Raw genomic sequence first — 19545 nt, 5'->3', positions numbered from 1 at the left:
CTGATAGACACTACAGCATGGATGAACCTTGAAAATATTACAGTAAATGAAAAATGTCAGACCCAATAGCCCACAGATTATATGATTCCACTTGCATGAAATGTTCAGAATAGGCAAATCGCTAGAGACAGAAAGCAGATAGTGTTCACCATGAGTTGGTGGGGTTTGTAGGGCTGTGAGAAGTGAGCCATTGGGCACATGGGGCTTCTTTGCGGGATGATGACATGCTCTCAAACTGATTGGGGTGATGTTTGCACAACTCTGTGAATATACAAAATACTGTTGAATTGTAAACTTTAAATGAATAAATTTTATGACTTCTGGATGGGGTATCTCAATAAATCTGGATGCAGAGAAGCTTAATGGTATTTACAGGTTTCAGTCCATTTGCAGATTTTGTACACAGGTTTCCTAAGGCCCAGCTGCACCCAGCCCTTAGGATCTGTGGGATATTACCACAGGCTAATAATAATAAAGTCCTCTTTTTTGCATAAGCTGGTTCAAGTGGATCTACATTATTTGCTACCAAAAGTATGTGCTAGAATTGGATCGCATGCTGAGCATGGATGTTTTTCACTTCAGGAAAACACACTTTGGTTTGTGCTTCAACTGATACTAACTCAGCCTTCATCTCAAGCTTTTGATTTTTCCTACTTGCACCAGAGAGATGTTGTGAAGTTCCAGTGGGATGTTGGATATGAAACCTTTTTGAAAACTTAGAGAAATTTACAAATGCATGATACCATCTAGTTCCCTATTCTCTCCATTTGATAATTGTTTATTCGTTTCCACAGGTGCATTTGTTTGTTTCCATAGTTGCGTTGCAGTGTAATTTTACAGGCCAAATATATGTTCTTTTGTAAGCAAGTTGATATTCAGTTTGTTAACACTGTCTCCTAAGAATTAAGATGTAAGGTCAGAGTTTACTAACCTTAGAAAAACTGACAAAACTGCCCATCTGAACATACAAGTGTAGAGATCTTAGAGGAGAGGCAAAGATACAATGGGCTCTACATGGCCACAACAGCATCTGAGAGATCTCACTCTGGCAAAACCATCAGAGAAAATTGACAACCTGTCTCTCCCAGTGCTATCAGAGCGTTATGATGGGATAACCTGGGCCTGTTGCTCTCTTGCTTGAAGGTCTTTAGGCCTTTTTTATTTCTCAAGGATAAGTGTAGCGTGCATACTTCCTAGTCTGACACGTCAAGGCATTTCCCATCTGTCCCAGCAATCAAGCGTCTCATCCCACTGTAGGTTCTCTTGTATTCTGCACATCACTGTGCTGATTAACTGGCCATTTCCCAGCTGCACCACATGTAGTCACACCACCAGGCTTCTACATGTAATACCCCCCACTGTGAACCATGCTCATTCATGAAGCCACTCCAGGGTTATTTCTTTTATGAACCTTCCCTGATTTCCTCTCTAGCCTTAGCCATCCTATCTTCTAAGTTCTCATCATGTCTTGGAGGAGTCTCCACTTGCACATATATTGTATTGCCATTGTTTGCAAGGATACCAAAACTTCTCCTTGCTGAGATTCTTCTACCAACTATCCTTCACCAGGGCCCTGGACAAGGCTGGCAGGGATTCTAATCAAGTGGACAAATGCCAGGGTATGCAGGGTATGGGTGCTGGGTTGGAGCTTGGTCACAGGGGTAGTTCCAAGGCTAGTAGGCACTTGTGTGATGAATCAAACAGTGACTGCTGTGAATGGTTGGTACCTATGCAGCACTTGTTGTTAAGTATCTTAAATATCAACATTGGTGTTGGTTACCCAAAGCAGCTTGGAGTAGGAAAAGCTGTGATCTTGGGCTTAGCAAAGTGTCAAAAGAGAAGTCAAAGATTGAGAAATAAAAGAAAAAATGAGGTCAGGATTCAAACAGATACAAGAATAGAGCACAAAATCAAGTGAGGAGAAGCACTAAAGTAACACGTGTTTTACTCCGTTATTACTTATTGTGGAATTCCTGAAAATGAGAAGTTTGTAAAATAAAGGAATTTATTTCTTACAGTTTTAGAGGCTGAGAAGTCCAAGGTCAAGGGGCTGCATCTTGTGAGGGCCTTCTTACTAATGGGGACTCTCTGCACAGTTCAGAGGCAGTGCAGGGCATCACATGATGAGGGGGCTGAGCATGTTAGCTCAGGTCTCTCTTCTACTTCTTCTTATAAAGCCATCAGTCCCACTGCAGTGATATCCCATTAATTCTTTAATTCTTTAACCCATTAATCTAATTATCTATGAATGGATTAATCCTTCTGGCCCAATCGCCTCTTACAGGCCCCATCTCTTAATACTGCCACATTGGGGATTAAGTTTCAACAAGAATTTTAGAGGAAACAAATATTCAAACCAATAGCAATGAAGTCTAAGTGGAGGGGACGTGCGGGGAAAAGAATGTGGTCTTTGGATTCCCATTTCCAACCCCAAAGATTCTCCCTACTTGCTTTGAGACCTGATTGTGTGGGTCAACCTCTCTGATTCCCAGTTTCCAAATTGGTAGGACAAATTTAAAACCTCCTTTTCAGAATTGCAGAAAAAGAAAACTAGAAGAATAAACATTTTATTCTCTGTGATAAGCTAATAAAGTCATATAAGGACAGAGGGTTATTCTCTCTAGTTCACCATGTGTTCCTAGAACATTTCAAAGAACACACTAGGCTTTCAACAACAAAAACTAGCTATTAATCACCCTGAGAAGCATATTGATAGAAGTACCTGCAAACACTGAGATATCACTCCGTGTTTATCGGTGCTTAACACTCTGTGCTAACTTATCATTAATTTACTTTAGTTCTTTCTCCCCGACTAGGCTGTGGGTTGTTTGAGGACAGGGACTTCATCCCAGTTGCCTAGCATGACAGATCCTTTCTCATAGGCAGTGCTCCATAAGGGAATGGTAAATGATTTAAGGAAATTCACTAAATGGACCTTGGATGAGACTGAGGGGAGATAGCATTAATAAAGTTTCAGAGGCAGAACAATATAAGTAAACACAAAAGTTGGGATTATATTTTCTTTTCTTTTTGACATGGAGTCTCACTCTGTCACCTAGGCAGGAGTGCAGTGGCGCCACCTGGCTCACTGCAAACTCTGCCTCCCAGGTTCAAGCGATTCTCCTGCCTCAGTCTCCCAAGTAGTTGGGATTACAGACGTGCACCACCACAATCAGCTAATGTTCGTATTTGTAGTAGAGATGGGGTTTCGCCATATTGTCCAGGCTGGTCTTGAACTCCTGACCTCAAGTGATCAGCCCACCTCGGCCTCCCAAAGTGCTGGGTTGACAGGCATGAGCCACCGCTCCCAGACACAATTACATTTTCCATGCCCTGGATGTTATGGAAGGAATGGGAAGTATCTGTGCTCTGCCTCTATCTGAATCATAAAGGATAAGTTAGGAGTTAGCAATGGAAACAACATATGTAAAGATATCATGGCAGACATTCACATGGAAATGTGAACAAGTGCAAGCAGATACAGCGTGTGGTGCATTTGAAGGAGTGAGGGCTGCAGAGCCTGTGCTCAGGAGTGAGGACTTCAGACTTTATTCCAGGGAAGGGAAAATTATAAATGGAGTTAGGGTAGAGAAGTGGAGTGACATAGTTTTGCCATGAAAGAAAGATCGACATGGAATATAAATCAAGGAAGGTAAGATAGAGGGGAGATCAGTTAAAAGATTATTGCAATACTCTTCCTGAGAGGTGATAATATCCTGAACAAAGCCAGAAGAGGGAGAATAAAGATGGGGCTGATTGGAAAATTCTCTGAGACGATTCCCTAAGGCAGGGATGTGTTTATAAGCACAAACATTTGCTAATGACACTGAAGTAACATATCAAGAACAAACACTGTTTTAATTAATTAAAACTATCTCTGTTGAGGAATTGCTATTAGGCTCATTTTAACTGAGATATAATTTCATGCAGTAAAAGACACCTTCCTAGTGAACAATTATATCAGTTTCAACAAACACAGCCAAATGTGCCACACTCCTATAGTTCCAGCCCCTTGGAGGCCATAGCCCAGCTCTGTCACCTTAAAAAATTATCTCAAAGCCTTCTTTACTCAGTTCCTCTCCTCATCCCTAACCCTACCCGTCTGCTTTTGGTCCCTATAGTTTTGCTCCTTCCAGAATGTCATATAAATGGAATCATACAGTATGTAACCTTTAAATCTGGTCTCTTTCACCATTTTTTTTTTTTTTTTTTTTTTTTTGAGACAGAGTCTCGCTTTGTCTCCCAGGCTGTAGTGCAGTGGCAGGATCTCAGCTCACTGCAAGCTCCGCCTCCTTGGTTCACACCATTCTCCTGCCTCAGCCTCCAGAGTAGCTGGGACTACAGGCACCCACCACCACACCCGGCTAATTTTTTGTATTTTTAGTAGAGACGGAGTTTCACCATGTTAGCCAGGATGGTTTCGATCTCCTGACTTCGTGATCCACCTGCTTAAGCCTCACAAAGTGCTGGGATTACAGGTGTGAGCCACCGCGCTGGCTGATCTCTTTCACTTCTAATGTATTTGATATGCATTTTCATACTGTTGCATATGTAAATAGTTTGATGCCTTTTATTGCTGAGTAGTATTGCAGCATATGAACATACCATCATTTGCTTATCCACTTACCTGTTTAAAGACATTTGGGTTACTTCCAGTTTAGGGCTATTACAAATAAAGTTTGTAAATATTCTGTGAATATAAGTTTTCATTTATCTTGGGTGGAGTGATGGTAAGTGTATGTTTAGTATATGGTAAGTGTATGTTTAACTTTATAAGAAACTGTCAAACTGTTTTCCAAAGTAGCTATGGCATTTTGCACTCCCACTAACAATGAATGAGAGTTCCAGTTTCTCCTAATTCTCACCAGAACTCAGAATTGTCAGTGTTTGTTGTTGTTGTTGTTGTTGTTGTTTGTTATTTGGGGTTGTTGTTGTTTATAGCCATTCTAATAGTGTATAGTAGTATCTCATTGTGGTTTTAATTTGCATTTCTCTAATGCTATAATGTTGAGCACCTTTTCATGTGCCAACTTGCCATTCATATAATTGAGTGATGTATGTGATACACTAGAGTGAAATGTCTATGTAAGCCTTTGCTTATTATTTTAAAATTTGGTTGTTGGTTTCTTTGTCTTCTCGTTATTGAGTTTTGAATGTTCTTTATATATTCCAGATTCAAGGCCTATGTCAGATACATGCTTTGCAATATTTTCTCCCTGTCTATGGCTTGTTTCTCATTCTCTTGACAGTGACTTGCAGAAAATGAAAGTGTTTAATCTTGATGGAGTTCAATTTGCCTTTCTTTTTTTCTTTTATGCTTTGTGCTGTTGGTATCATATCTGAGAAATCTTTGTGTAAGCCAAGGTTGCAAAGACTTTGTCCTGCATTTTGTTCTGAATGTTCTATAGTTTTAGATTTGATATTTATATTCCATTTCAAGTTAATTTTTGTGTATGATGCCTGATAGCAGGTTTTTAACTACAGCCTAGAAAATGGTAGTTTGTATTCCTAGTCCCAGGAATTTTACTTGGAAGCTGAAGAAGGAAGTTCCTTCTCTCCAAACTTTCGGTAAACAGATCAAAAGTGGAAGAGATAACATGTGGCTAGATCCCAGATAACCTGCAAAAATACTTAAAAGTATTTTAAGTAAAACAGTAGATGACTGGATTTCCTAAACACTACGTTGTTTATCTAGAGTAAATAATCAGTGAGTCTAGCTTTATCATAATAGTTTGGTTTTTATGATTGCTGTAAAAACGTCCTAGTATAAGACTAAGCTTAAGATGACTCTGCAGTTTCTGGTTTTTTAACCTCCAACTTCAGAGTTAGACTCTAGTGGCAAGTTTATTGTTTGCATGTCCCCTGTGCTATTCCCTGATACATTTTTGGTAATTAAATTAAAGCCCTGACATTCCCCACAAAAATCTACTGTGGTTTGCTCCTCTGACCCCAAGTTCTTAGCCCTGGTGATACATCAATGAAGAGAGCTGCGGGTCAGTTTTTTTACCAAAGCGGCTTCTATTTTGATAAAACATTCTTACTAGTTAAGCTAGATAGCAAAGCAGATAGCAGCAGTGGATTTTGTGTACATGGGTCAACATAACAGCTGAGGTGTCTTTTTGGTTGCTGCTGCTGTTGTTGTTTTTACAAGATATAACTAAGTGCTTCCAATGAGATGAGGTAACATTTGAACCCTGGGCTAAAGTGGTGTGTTTTGTTTTCAGACCAGCATTTACAGTGGAGGACTCTAGAACATGTGGCTGAATTTATTGGACTGAGGATTGGAAACGCTTTTAATTGGCATTTCCATTAACAGAGTTATGCTATGGGGCAGGTCACAAGGTTCTAGTTTATAAGGGATAGAAAAACACCATTGTGATCTCAAACCAGACTGGAAACAAAAAGAAGTAAAGGAAAGCCTTATTTCATAGAGTTCTTCTCATGAAGAAAACTACATGTGACTGAAAGAATTTTTATGGGCCACTTAAAGGGTATGTGGGCTCTATCTACCAGAATAAAAAAAGAGGGTGGTCCAGGGACAACAGTTTGTAAACTGTCTGCTAAGGAGGGACAGACAAGTCACCTTCTTTCCTGTAAGGGGCTTGCACAGGAGACCCTAGATCTTTTTCAGGAATTGTTTGCAGCCACTCTCAGCCTCTTCCCTAAATGGATGTCCAATATCTCTTTTTAAGACATCACATTAAGGTCCCCCCAGATTATTAGCCTACCTGGAGGTTCACAGATCTAGCTTTGCCTTGACCTAGAAGTAGTGGATGACTTTGCTGACACTTTAATTCAGATAGTCACAGGACTCAGAGAGATATTTAGCAAAGACAAATAGTATCTCATTCAAATTCAGTGTTCAAGCAAAGCTTGAGCAAAGCTTCAGCCTTTTAGGCACCAGTTATGAGAAATGTTGCATTTGGAATTGAAAACGGAGGTTGGTTTGTTGGTTGGTTGGCTGGTTGGTTGATTCAGGGATTGTATTGTGGTTGGGGGAGGTATCCTCTAAAGGACACCTCCCGAGGCCCCTGCTGAATCTCTGCCCACATCTAATGTCCCCCCAAATCCCGGAGGGAGTGAAGAGCAGACCTGCTTTTCCTTGCTACCCCTACCCCAGTAGCACCTGAGTTAAATGACTCTGTGAATTAAATGGCCAAAAAGGGAAGTCAAGAGGGCTGGTGAGTGGGGTCTGCACAGATCTGCCTGGGACAGAAATTTATTGTAACAATTCAGTATTGGCTTCAGAATTTCAGGTTCATATTAGCTTCAAATCTCCATTCTACAGTATTTCCTTAGCATTGTGGCAGAAAATCTGAAATATTTCCTTTTGTTCTACGTTGGGTGAATTTCCTGAGAACGTACAAGAAATATACATGACAATTTCAAGGATGACTATCACCCAAGCCATTTGGTAAGGGTGTAATCTTCCTTAGAAATTGAAGCCAGCTTATATTTGTTGTCCATATTTCTGCTAATTCTGTGAGGAAATGTAAACCTTGTACTCATATTGTATTTAAATGAATCATTCTCATGACAAGAATCTGAAAGTGCTGCCAACCACTGGGCATCTGAACCTCCATGGGCTGCCAAGGAGTGCAGCAACTGACAGTGGTTGGTGTGGACTTCAGCAAATAATGTGCTCCCTGGATGTTTCTTTGGCCTCAGTCATAAAGTGGTGGCATCAATGTTTGCTACTGTTGCCTGCCACCGCCGCTACACACACACCCAAAGCAGGCTCTGAAGATAAATAGTAATTTGTTGTGAAGTCACTGGGAATGAAAGGTACTCAAACAACATAAAGGGGCCTTAGTGAACCAACCTCCCACCCTGAAGACTCTGCCAAGTGAGAAGGAAGCACCCATTATTATTAAATGCTGTCCTGGACAGGAGCCAGGGCACCCAAGACTCTTTCTCTCTAGCACTATTAAATGCATGAGAATCAAAAGAAGACAATTTCCCAGCTATAGTCAGCCCTTCATTACAAGCCAGCTCTGGGGGTAATTATCCTCTTCCTCAGAATTATTTCCTGCCCCTGCATCATCCCTACCTTACATCTTTGCTATGACTTATCCTCCAAGAAGCACAATACTCCTACCAGTTCCTCCCTCCTCCTGAGAAACCTCTACACCTCGGATTCCTCTGCTTGTTGATAGCAGCTATGATTTACTTCAGGCTTTTTCAACTAGTCCTCCAAGTGCCAATTTTTGAAGGATAGCCTTCTGCTGCTAAGCACACATGCTAATGGACATAAATCTGTAAGCAGTTTTGGGAAGTGATTAGGAAGAAAAAGATACTCCATTTGTTGCAGAGGTGATGAGGCAGAAGATAAGAGAGGCTGGGGAGGAAAGCTATCCAGCCAGCTGCTCAGAGAGGCTCACAGGATGCCACCCCCTTAACGGGGTCCACATATTCCAAGAGCTGGACAACAGAAAATGAAAAGTACAAAGTGAATTATCTGTTTTCCACCATGGATCAAACTCAAGGTAAATAACTCATAGTAAGCAAACTCATAAGAATGGTTACAAAATAAGAGTTTCTGCTCACAATATTTTAATCAGGTTAAAGAGAACATCCAACTAGAGCCACATGTTTCCATCTGCTATCAAACATGTTATTCTCTTAAGAAAATTCTCCCTGGAAGACAAAAGATAAATGAATGTTAATGCACTGTTTCTCAGAAGTGTGTCCTCAGATGGGCAGCATCAGTAGCTTGGGAAAGCTTGTTAGGTTCTCTGTGGACATAGCCCAAGAATCAGTGCAAACTCTCCCAGGGATCCTTATGCCTGCTGAAGGATCCACTGATTTAATGGGCATGGAACTTGCACAAAAAGAGTTGCACAGAAAATCCATTTATCCAGCAAGCATTAGTGAGTCCCTCCTCTGTGGGAATGCAGAAATTCAAAGAAAAGTCATTTTCCTAAAGACAAAAAGTCCTCTCCCTAGGAAATAAGTGTGTAGAGATTTTAAATGCAACGGAGGGTGGTATGCTAGAGCTACAAACAGGCTTCTTCTGAACACCAGGGAAGAAACTCCAGACTGGATTAAGAGGATGTTAAGAAAAGAAAGAAAACCAAAAGACTTTCTGTGGGAGGTAGGGATGGGTTGATATCTGAAAGACTTTTAGTGGAAGAATATAAATTAGATAGATAAAATGAGGTGTTTATAATAAAGAAAAATTGTGAACAACTTAAGAACCCAACAATAGAGAACTAGTTAAGTCATTGAAGTTGAAATGTACAAGATTTTCTTTTTTTGGGGTCGGGGGGCACCGTGGACAACCCTTCCTGTTTGATATTTAAACAAAATATTAAGCAGGAGCCTTATATGTAAAGCAGCTAAAAGCAAAATTATACTTTCTGAACTGAAAGTGAGGAGTCCTCAGCTGCTTCCCCCATCTCTCAAGGCACCTCCTGCAGCATCCCTGGTCAACCTGAGATTAGCTTGCAATACAAAAATATTTGCTGTAAAAGAAAATGGAACACTATGGAAAAGTCTCCAGGGTGTGCTAAGTGAAAGGAGCAGATTACTACCTGGGCAGCCTCTTTCCAATGTCATCTTCTCTGGGTGTGTGCACATCCCCAGGCCCAGTGGGTGCACAAAAGGCAGGTGTTTGGGGTTTGGGAGGCAGGACATGCACAGGCTAGGGTGGTCGCACAAGCGCTTGCCAAGCCTCCACAGAAAACAATGGGGGCAAGCCAGGTGCTGGGTTGGGCCACAGCTGCTCTCACTTTACTACCCTATTTCATCATGAAAGTCACAAGACCCCAAGAATTGCATTTTTGACTTTAGGCTTCCAGGATGCTTTGAAGGTTAATGTGTCAAGGTAGATGAACAAAACATATTTTATTCAACAGTTTGTTAACTTGACTTTTGACTTTTGAATATTGAGACCAATGGTGTGTGGGCCTCCATTTGCATTCTTGTCCAGGTCTTGCAAATATTGGGGTAGACTTACATTATTTAATATGTAGGTGTCGCTCCATATTCTCTTTCAGTTTGTGTTTGTTGAATAAATGTTGAATGAATAAAATGTTTTATTTTAAACTTTCTGTGTAATTACAGTATAAGTGTGTCTTTTAAAAAAGCGTGTAGTTCAATATTGTTTTTAAACTAATCTGATCACTGGTTCTCTTTCTTAGGGAATTTACTTATTTAGTTTGTCATGGCAAATGGCTCTCCTTCTTTTATACTTTCTATTTCTTATGCTTACTTGCTTTTTTTCTCCCTTCTCTATGTTTTATTATAGGTTAATCCTCCCTCAATGACTTGAAAAGTATACACTCTGTTTTAATTCTATTTCATATTATTTTTAAGTTAAAAAAATTTTTCTACCAAAATTAGAAAATGAAAAGGTAGCCGGACACAGTGGCTCATGCCTGTAATCCCAACACTTTGGGAGGCCAAGGCAGGCAGATCATGAGGTCAAGAAATCGACACCATCCTGACCAACATGGTGAAACCCTGTATCTACTAAAATACAAGAAAATTAGCCAGGCATGGTGGTGCGTGCCTGTAGTACCAGCTACTCAGGAGACTGAGGCAGGGTAATTGCTTGAACCTGGGTCACCGCACTCCAGTCTAGTGACAGGGCAAGACTCTGAAGAAAGAAAGAAAGAAAGAAAGAAAGAAAGAAAGAAAGAAAGAAAGAAAGAAAGAAAGAAAGAAAGAAGGAAGAAGGAAGAAGGAAGAAGGAAGAAGGAAGAAGGAAGAAGGAAGAAGGAAGAAGGAAGAAAGCAGAAAGCAAGAAAGAGAGAGAGGGGGAGGGAGGGAGGGAGGAAGGGAGGAAGGGAGAGAGAGAAAGAGAGAGAGAGAAAGAGAGAAGGAAGGAAGGAAGGAGAAAAGGAAAAGAAAAAGGAAGAAGAAAAGAAAAGAGAGAGAGAAAGAAAGAAAGAAGGAAAGAGAAAGAAAGAAGGAAAGAGAAAGAAAGCAAGAAAGCAAGCAAGCAAGCAAGAAAGAAAGAAAGAAAGAAAGAGAAAGAAAAAATCAAGGAAGGAAGGAAGAGAAAGAAAAAATCAAGGAAGGAAGGAAGAGAAAGAAAAAATCAAGGAAGGAAGGAAGAGAAAGAAAAAGAAAGAAAGAAAGGGAGAAAGAGAGAGAGAGAAAGAGAGAGAGAAAGAGAGAAAGAGAGAGAGAAGGAAGGAAGGAAGGAGAAAAGGAAAAGGAAGAAGAAAAGAGAGAGAAAGAAAGAAGGAAAGAGAAAGAAAAAGAAAGAAAGAAAGAGAAAGAAAAAGAAAAAGAAAGAAAGAAAGAAAGAAAGAAAGAAAGAAAGAAAGAAAGAAAGAAAGAGAAAGAAAGAAAGAAAGAAAGAAAGAAAGAAAGAAAGAAAGAAAGAAAGAAAGAAAGAAAAGAAAGGAAGGAAGGGAGAAAAGAAAGGAAGGAAGGAAGGAAGGAAGGAAGGAAATGAAAAGGTATCTTTTGACTATTTTGCTTGAAGAAGAAACTTATTTCAGTTTTGTTTCCTTGAAATTTATTCCAGTTTTATTTCCTTCTGTTCTTCTTTTTGGCAAATATAAAATGAGGTTTTTCAAACCAGATTATTACATATTTCATTTTGTAGAATCCTTTTAAGAAATCATTTTTTACAGTAGAATTTCATTCTGTAATGATATTTATTCTTTCTACTAAACTATGCTGTTTTTGAGATCTTAATTTGGTGAAATTCTCAATAAGGAAAGCATATTTCAGATAATTTTTAATTGAAATGATAGTTGAGATAAACTGGATGTGTAGAGTCACATGCAGTTGTAAGAAATAATAGAGATCCTGCACAGCCTTTACTCAGTTCCTCCCCATGGCAACAACTTGTAAAATTCTGGTACAATATCACAACCTGAACACTGACATAGATGCAGTCTACAACTCCTATTCGGATTTTCTTATACTTGTATTCACTCACTGGTGTTTACATGTGTTTAGTGTTATACAATTTTCTCTCATGTGACAGTTCCTGTATTCACCACCACAGTCAAGATACAGAACACTTGCACCCCCACAAGGATCCTCCTCTTGCCTTTTTATAGCCATACCCACCCCCTCCTTTATACTCCCCTACTCCATCCAGTTTCTAATCCCTGGCAAGGACTAATCAATTTTCTATTTCTTTTTTTGTTTGTTCGTTTTCATTTCAAGAATGTTACATAAATGGAATCCTATGGTATGTTACTTTGGAGGACTGGCTTTTTCTATTGAGCATAATTCTCTGGAGATGTATTGAATATATACATCTCAGGATATATCAATAGCTTGTTCCTTTTTGTGGTTGAGTAATATTCCATGCTATGAATGTGCCACCATTTAAGCATCCATATTTTGGATGACATCTGGCTATTTCCAGTTTGAGGATCTTACAAATAATTACTTGTGGATCTTACAAATAATACTGCTATAAACATCTGTGTACAGGTTTCGGGTGAACATAAGTTGTTTTTTTCCTCTGGGATACATGCCAAAAATCCGGTTGCCAGGTCATATGGCAATTGCATGTTTAGTTTTATAAGAACCTGTGAAACTTTACCAGAGTGGCTGTACCATTTTACTCAAGCAATTTTAAAAAGAAAGATATGAATTTATACTTTCTGGGCTCTTACTTATCTCAGAATGTCTGTCTTTTGCCTTCATACGTATGATAAATTGGCTGGGAAAATATACTCATTTCACATTAGTTTTTCCTTAAAATTATATAGAATTTCTTCTAACATTTTCTGATAGTCTATGCTTCAGAGAAATCTGTTTCTAGTTTAATTTTTGTTCCTTTGCAGGCAACCAGTTTGTTTTGTTTTGATTCATAAGATGTTTTCTTTCCTTTGCTTTTAAAATCACGGGGTATATTTAAAAAACCAATTGGTCTTTGTTTTAGCTCGGGAAAAAAAACAAAAAACATAAACTGTGTTTTTGATCATTGAGTCTGTTGTTCCTGGCTCTACCATTCTTTGTCTGCCATATTTATTACCTACCCGCTCATCATTTTCTTTTATTTGTTCTTTCTTTTTGCATTCCGTGAGAACATCTCAAGTTTTTCCCTTGCATCAGTGATTTACTTTTCCACAGTGTCAATTCAGCTTTGGAGCACCTTCATTTGGATTTAAATTCTGCCACTCAATTTTAATGCTATTTCAAACTCTCCATATCTCACGTAACTTTCATTTCACGTCATTCTGTTTTCTTAACCTCAGATTAGCCTCACTACTTCTCTCTGCACCTACTTCAAGAGATCAAAACTTCTCACATTCACTTGAAATCACAGAGGATGCTTCTTTTTAAACTAGTTCTTATAATAAACCATTTTCAAAAACCTGGTTTTTCCTAAGCTTTTAAACTGATGTTTTCTTCTCTTGTGCTGCAGTATTTTAAATTTTTTAAATGAGGAAAAATTTACATAACATAAAATTCACAATTTTAACCTGTCGTAGGTGTACAAATCACTGGCTTTTAGTATATTTACACTGTGGTGCAATCACTAGGACCACTGCCTAGTTCCAGAACATTTCATCAGCCAAAAAGGAAACCCTGCACCCAGTAAGGTGTCACTTCCCTTTCCTGCCTACTCCCCTGGCAACCACGAATCTGTGTTCTGTCTCCATGGATTTGCCTATTCTGAGTATTTCATATAAATGCCATTGCATAATATGTGACTTTTTGTGCCTGGCTTCTTTCAGTTAGCATAATGTCTTGCAGTATTTTTTTACTTATAGACTTTTTATTTCTTAGAGCAGTTTTAGGTTTACAGCAAAACTGAGCGGAAGGTCCAGAGATTTCTCATATGCTTCCTACTCCCACATATATGCAGCTTACCCTACTGTTCACATCCCCCACCAGAGTGGTGCATTTGTTACAGCTGATGAACCTACATTGACCATCATGATCACTCAAAGTCCATAGCTTTCATTAGGGTTCATGCTTGGTGTTATGTTTTCTGTGGGTTTGAACAAATTCATAATGACGTGTCTCCACTATCAGTATTATATGGAGTAGTTTCACTGTCCTAAAAATCCATCTTATTGAAGTATTTTTTTAACGTTAATTTCTTATGTGATCATTATGCTCACTCACATAGTTTAACCTGGCCACTACGTTTGTCAAGAGAGAGCAGAGCTGAGTTGCCTCGCAGGTATTTTCTTGGCAGTCAGAAAAGCCCCTTCTCCACTCTACAGCTGTGGAGCACATAGAAGTGGGAAGACCTTATTCCAGCCCCCAGTGCCTGTGGCTTTCATCTCAGTGCAATTGTCTGGATCAGACTTTCACTTCTGCCTCTCATCTCTCACCTCCACTGGCTAACTCAGAAGCCTGCATTGCTTTCAGAAAAAGCAGTTGACCAGTTTAAATATGTGTTTCGTAATAATAACTTTGAAAATAGGCTTCCTCTGAAAAGCTAAGGAGCAAAAGAGATGTTTTTGAAATAACAAGAATTCTGTGTTTGAGATAGTTTGTGTAACTAGAAGGCAGAACAGCACAGTGCTTGAGAACTGAGGTTCAGGTGCCTGAGGGCCTCGGTTGCATTCTACTCTGCCCTGTACAGAAAGGCCACAGGCACATTTCATAACTGCTCTGTACTTTAGTAGAGGAAAATAATAATTCCTGACACTGTCGTTTGGGGAATTAAATGAGTGAATACTCATTTGCAATGAGTATTACTTCGTCCTCATTTGTAATGGGCATTAAATGAGCAAATACTCATTTGTTAATACTCTTTGTTGTTAATGTGGCTTTTAGAACTACCCAGTGTACAGAAAAAAAATAGGATGATAATTTGTATTAGAAAAAATAAGTTGATAATTGTTCAATTAAAACATACATTTTCAATCAAAGCATACATTTTCAATCAAACCATATGAAAAATAATTGCTCATGTCCCATATTTTCTGACAATTCAGAGAGCCCATGATTCTCTAGATTTCTTTCATTTCAGTGTTCAACATATGGAAGAAAAGGAAAGCAACTCAATATCTCTCATTTCTTTCTTCTACGCACAAGGTTTATTCCTGATCTTCTTCCTCTACTCCTAGAAGTAGTCTTGCCCAATATCAACTCTGCCATCCTCAAAATAAGCACACTGTACTTTAAGCTATAATCCCATCATGATCAGTGTACCTGAATAAGAAAAACATGTTCTCAGTCAGGGTGTATCTCTGCTTAATCCAATCCCGGTCACCTTCCTGGAGTAGATAGGAAGCAATTAAATCCATCTTTGAGATGGTGATGCCAGGAACCTTTTAAGTTTCCCAGTTGATTCTACCATGAGACCAAAGATAAGAACTGTTCTTCTCAATAATCAATTCCTAAAATTTCCTTCCAGCTCTACTAGTCTATGAACTGAAGTCAATTTTTTTATCCTTCTTTTTAACCAGAGTTATTGACTTCTGTCATTGCAGAAAGGAGCACATCGTAGACACTTATTGGTTCCAAAATTTTGACATAGCCACATTTGGGCAAGGATCCAGGCATATATTCCTTCAAAGAAAAAATATTTTCCAGGAAAAATGTTGACAGTACTTGGAAATCTAAGGCATTCTAAAAATATCTTTTCTTGGGACTCCCAGCAGGCTGAACTGATTCAGATGGTCCCCATTTTAAAGAATGTAAAATGAAAAGGTCATGGAGGCCTTGGGTCTTACACATTAAGAACAAACCGGACACCTACTCAACTAGATAAAAGGCTTCTACTGACTTCAAGAAGAGTGACTTTTTCTGCCAAAAGCTGGGTTCTCAGAGCTAAAAGTAACAAAGATTTTTAAAATGTTGTATGTAAGCTACAAACACTATACAATGATCACATCCTGGCCAATTTTCATATCCCATCAGTAGCCTGGTGGGCTGACCATCTTGGCTCTGGTTTCATAAATGGCCAAAAACTTGTGTGTGCCTTAGTTCCTGCTTATATAGAAGTATCTAATTCCAGAAAGTTAATACAGGTGATTAAATAGTGGTTGACTTTAACTCCCACAAAATGCAACCATCTGAATACCTATTATATGGGGAATATTACTGAACAGAGAGCTCTAGAGTTGAATCTCACTTTCTTATTTACTGAGCATTTGCTTTTTCCATATTATGTAACCTCTCAGACACCTGGTTTCCTTAGTGCTTGGCACCTGAATTGTCAGTATCAGTAATTGTATGAATGAAAGAATGACTGAATGAATGACTCTTAGCTCCCCCTACCTATCAGGATTTTGGCAAGTACCATCTCAGAAACGATGGGTCAAAATGTTTACAAACTGAAAAAATCATAAAAAATGTAAGATGTTGTTATTGTTGAAATCAATAATAGTAATAGTAACCTAATGCTGATTATGCAAGTAAAAAAAAGTCTTATTTTGTGTAATCAAACACTGCCTCAAAATCCATGCTGTTGATTTCCTATATTATATTAATAAAAGAATCACCATTTTTAGAAGTTTGTAGTTACACAAAATCTAAGCACACTTAGAATATGCTTTTTTGTTGGTTTTTTTGGTTTGGTTTTTGAGTCAGGGTCAGGCTCTGTCACTTTGGCTGGAGTGCAGTGGCATGATCACAGTTCACTGTAGCCTCAACCTCCTGGGCTCAAGCAATCCTCCCATCTCAGCCTCCTGAGTAACTGGGACCATAGGCAGTGGCCACCAAATCCAGCTAATTTTTTTTTTTTTTTCAGAGTCAGGGTTTCGCTCTGTTGCCCAGGCTAGTCTCAAATTCCTGGGCTCAAGCAATCCTCCCACCTCAGCCTCCTGAGTAACTGGGACCACAGGCAGTGGCCACCACATCTGGTTATTTTTTCTTTTTTTTTCCCAGAGTCAGGGTTTCGCTATGTTGCCCAGGCTGGTCTCAAACTCCTGGGCTCAAGCAATCCTCCCTACTCAACCTCCCAAAGTGCTGGGATTGCAGGTGTGAGCCACCGCACTTGGCCTAGAAAGTGCTTTAAAACTTAATAATTCTTTATACAGTAATAGTTTTTTATTCACATCAGAAGCATCAGTTTAGATGGCTGGGCAAGGTGACCAGAGAAAAAGGCAGAGGTGAGAATTGATGTGCTGACAGTGAGAAAGAGGACTGGGGAATAAAACTATTAAAACTTCTGGATTCAAGGACTAGATTGTGATTACCTAATGTAGATGCAAGTATCCCACTCTTAGAAAACCCTAAGGATATCATTTTATTACAGCGTTTTGCAACAACTGATATTAATAGTGATGACAAAGGTCACATAATTAGTATGAGTATATGCTAGTTAAAACCAAAGAAATGATTACTACACATCTTTGGAATAATTTCCATTAAAAAATCTCTTCTTAAAAATTTTGGTGCTTTAAAGAGCAATTCTCAATTTGTGGTCCAGAAATATTACATCTTTCTATATTTCATTCCTCATGGGTCAAGTTTTCTCTGCCTTGAAGACTGGTACTAACTCCAAGCAAGACCTTTCTTTGTCTTGCCTCCCAAATTGAAGGCACATCGGCTCAAGGGTTCTCCAAGCATAGTTCTGGGGACCTGCTAACACACCTTCTCAGAGATATGAAAGTCCATTTGTGAGTTCTTTTTGGTGGCTGACTCATAATTCCATAGAACCTTACCACTTAGAGCTATTCTTTATAACTTCCTAATTGAGATATTAAGGATAAATAAAATTCGATAATTCATGGACTAAAATTAGCAAGTTCTTTGAGTTTACTGAGAATTCTAAATTAGTATCTTTTTAAAATACAGCTGCCATACAAGGCTCTAACTTTACAAATACCCTACTGTGCATACACATACAGACTGTGAACTTTCCATTTGAGGAAACGAGGTACTTTGTTATCAATTTGTCCTTTTTGCTATCTTAAATTCATTGTAATTTGTAATTGCTCCCATTTTTTGCTTTTTTAGGTATAAATTACTCCTTGACCTGATCATTTGTTATGTTGTGAGTTGATTGGTTAGTCCCACAGTGTGGTGAGACAGCTGGATCAGCAATTTTTCTGACATAAAACTTCAAATTACTGGCCTTTACCACATACATATTTTGCAATTCAAGCATGACTCACTTTTTATTACTAATACGTATATGGAAAATTATCCCACTTTTTGTTTCGTACAATGGCCGTGCTATGAAGTTAACTATAATAACATTACTGGACTACTTTTTAAGTTTACTGAACACAATTTCATAATATAAAACCTTGCATAGAAGTTAATAATTTCACAGTAAATATTAAGCAATTCATATATGCTTCTACCAAGTTTATTTGCATATTTTATCCTTCCTTCTTTGTTACCCCAAAGTTATTTTCTACTGAAGAGTAATAATGGGAGTTAAGGACACAGGGGCTTTTGCCCACTTCAGAATGCTGAGATTAGGGGTGCGGAGGAAGGGGAGAACAGAGTCTTTAAACAAAAAACCAAACAAAACAAAAATGCCAGGGAGCCTTTAAAGGTAGTTCTCTAAGTTACCAAAATCATATTGTTCTCCAGAATGTATATTATAACTAAAGCAGTGTTGTACAAAGAGATCCATCCAAATTATGTTTGCCCACGAGCTCCATAAAGAAGCCAAATATGTGTGACTCTGTTGCTCTGCAACAGGCATCTCCTAACTCCTCTGGCTGGTCATCTCACTATGCAGAGGCAGATTTACGTCCAGATCATTTTAATCAGACCGAGGTTCTCCGTTGGCCAAGGAAGTGTGGGAATGTCATTCCCCAGAATGCTGTGCATGGCTTCCTCCCCGCCCCGGAGGCAGATTCTAGCTCCTTGCCTCTGTGTTCTAGACTGAGTCACAGGCATCCTCTCAGGCATCCTTGCTCCCTCTTGCTGCTTTTAGTTGCAGTGCACTGCTTTCTGCCTCGTGTTTCATTCCCAGCTTTGCCTCTTTATCTTTGACATTATTAACCAAGCAAAACACCTTTCTCTTCGATTCATAACCTGAACTTGGGCTTATATGTAACCTTGAAGATCTTACCTCGATAGTCCACTTAGAAGGTGGTTTGATCCACTTTTTAACACCTCCAGCAAAAGATCTGTTTCGCAGGTAAGGGGCATTGCTTCTAGTTGGGCTCTGGAAGTAAGTGCAAGAGCCACCAGTCCCGGGGCCAATTCTCTGACATATGAATCACCATCACCAGCATAAACGAAAGCCTATCCTGTTAAGTATCTGCTTGGACACAATGTACCACTGCTAGTCTGGTTCTCCATTCCTACTGAGTATCAGGAAACAACGTAGAAACCTATGGCAGGGAAGGGCACCCACAGAGTAAAGCGATGGCCCCCAGATTCTCTGGTTGAGTCAAATCCTGGCTGTGAGTCAGGGGTCATGGAGTGCAGAAGAGATGAAATCTCTTTCATCCTTACGTCCATCAATTTTATGAGCCAGAATGCTGTGTCTTACCAAGATAATGGGTAGGCAAGCTACCAGTTCTCTTTCATCCATCCATCTCCACTAATCTTACAGTTTGTGAAAATTCCTCAAAGATTCTCTGTCAGCTAATGTTTTTTTGAGAACTATTTGTGTTTCCGCATCAAGTTTAGTGAGAAATTATAAAAGGTCACGACTTTTTAAAGTATATTTAACAAAGTATTTAAATTGAAAAC

Source organism: Rhinopithecus bieti, unplaced genomic scaffold, assembly GCF_001698545.2.
Source record: "Rhinopithecus bieti isolate Rb0 unplaced genomic scaffold, ASM169854v2 scaffold_2439, whole genome shotgun sequence".
Lineage (NCBI taxonomy): Eukaryota > Metazoa > Chordata > Mammalia > Primates > Cercopithecidae > Rhinopithecus > Rhinopithecus bieti.
Note: the sequence above shows the minus strand (reverse complement) of the source record.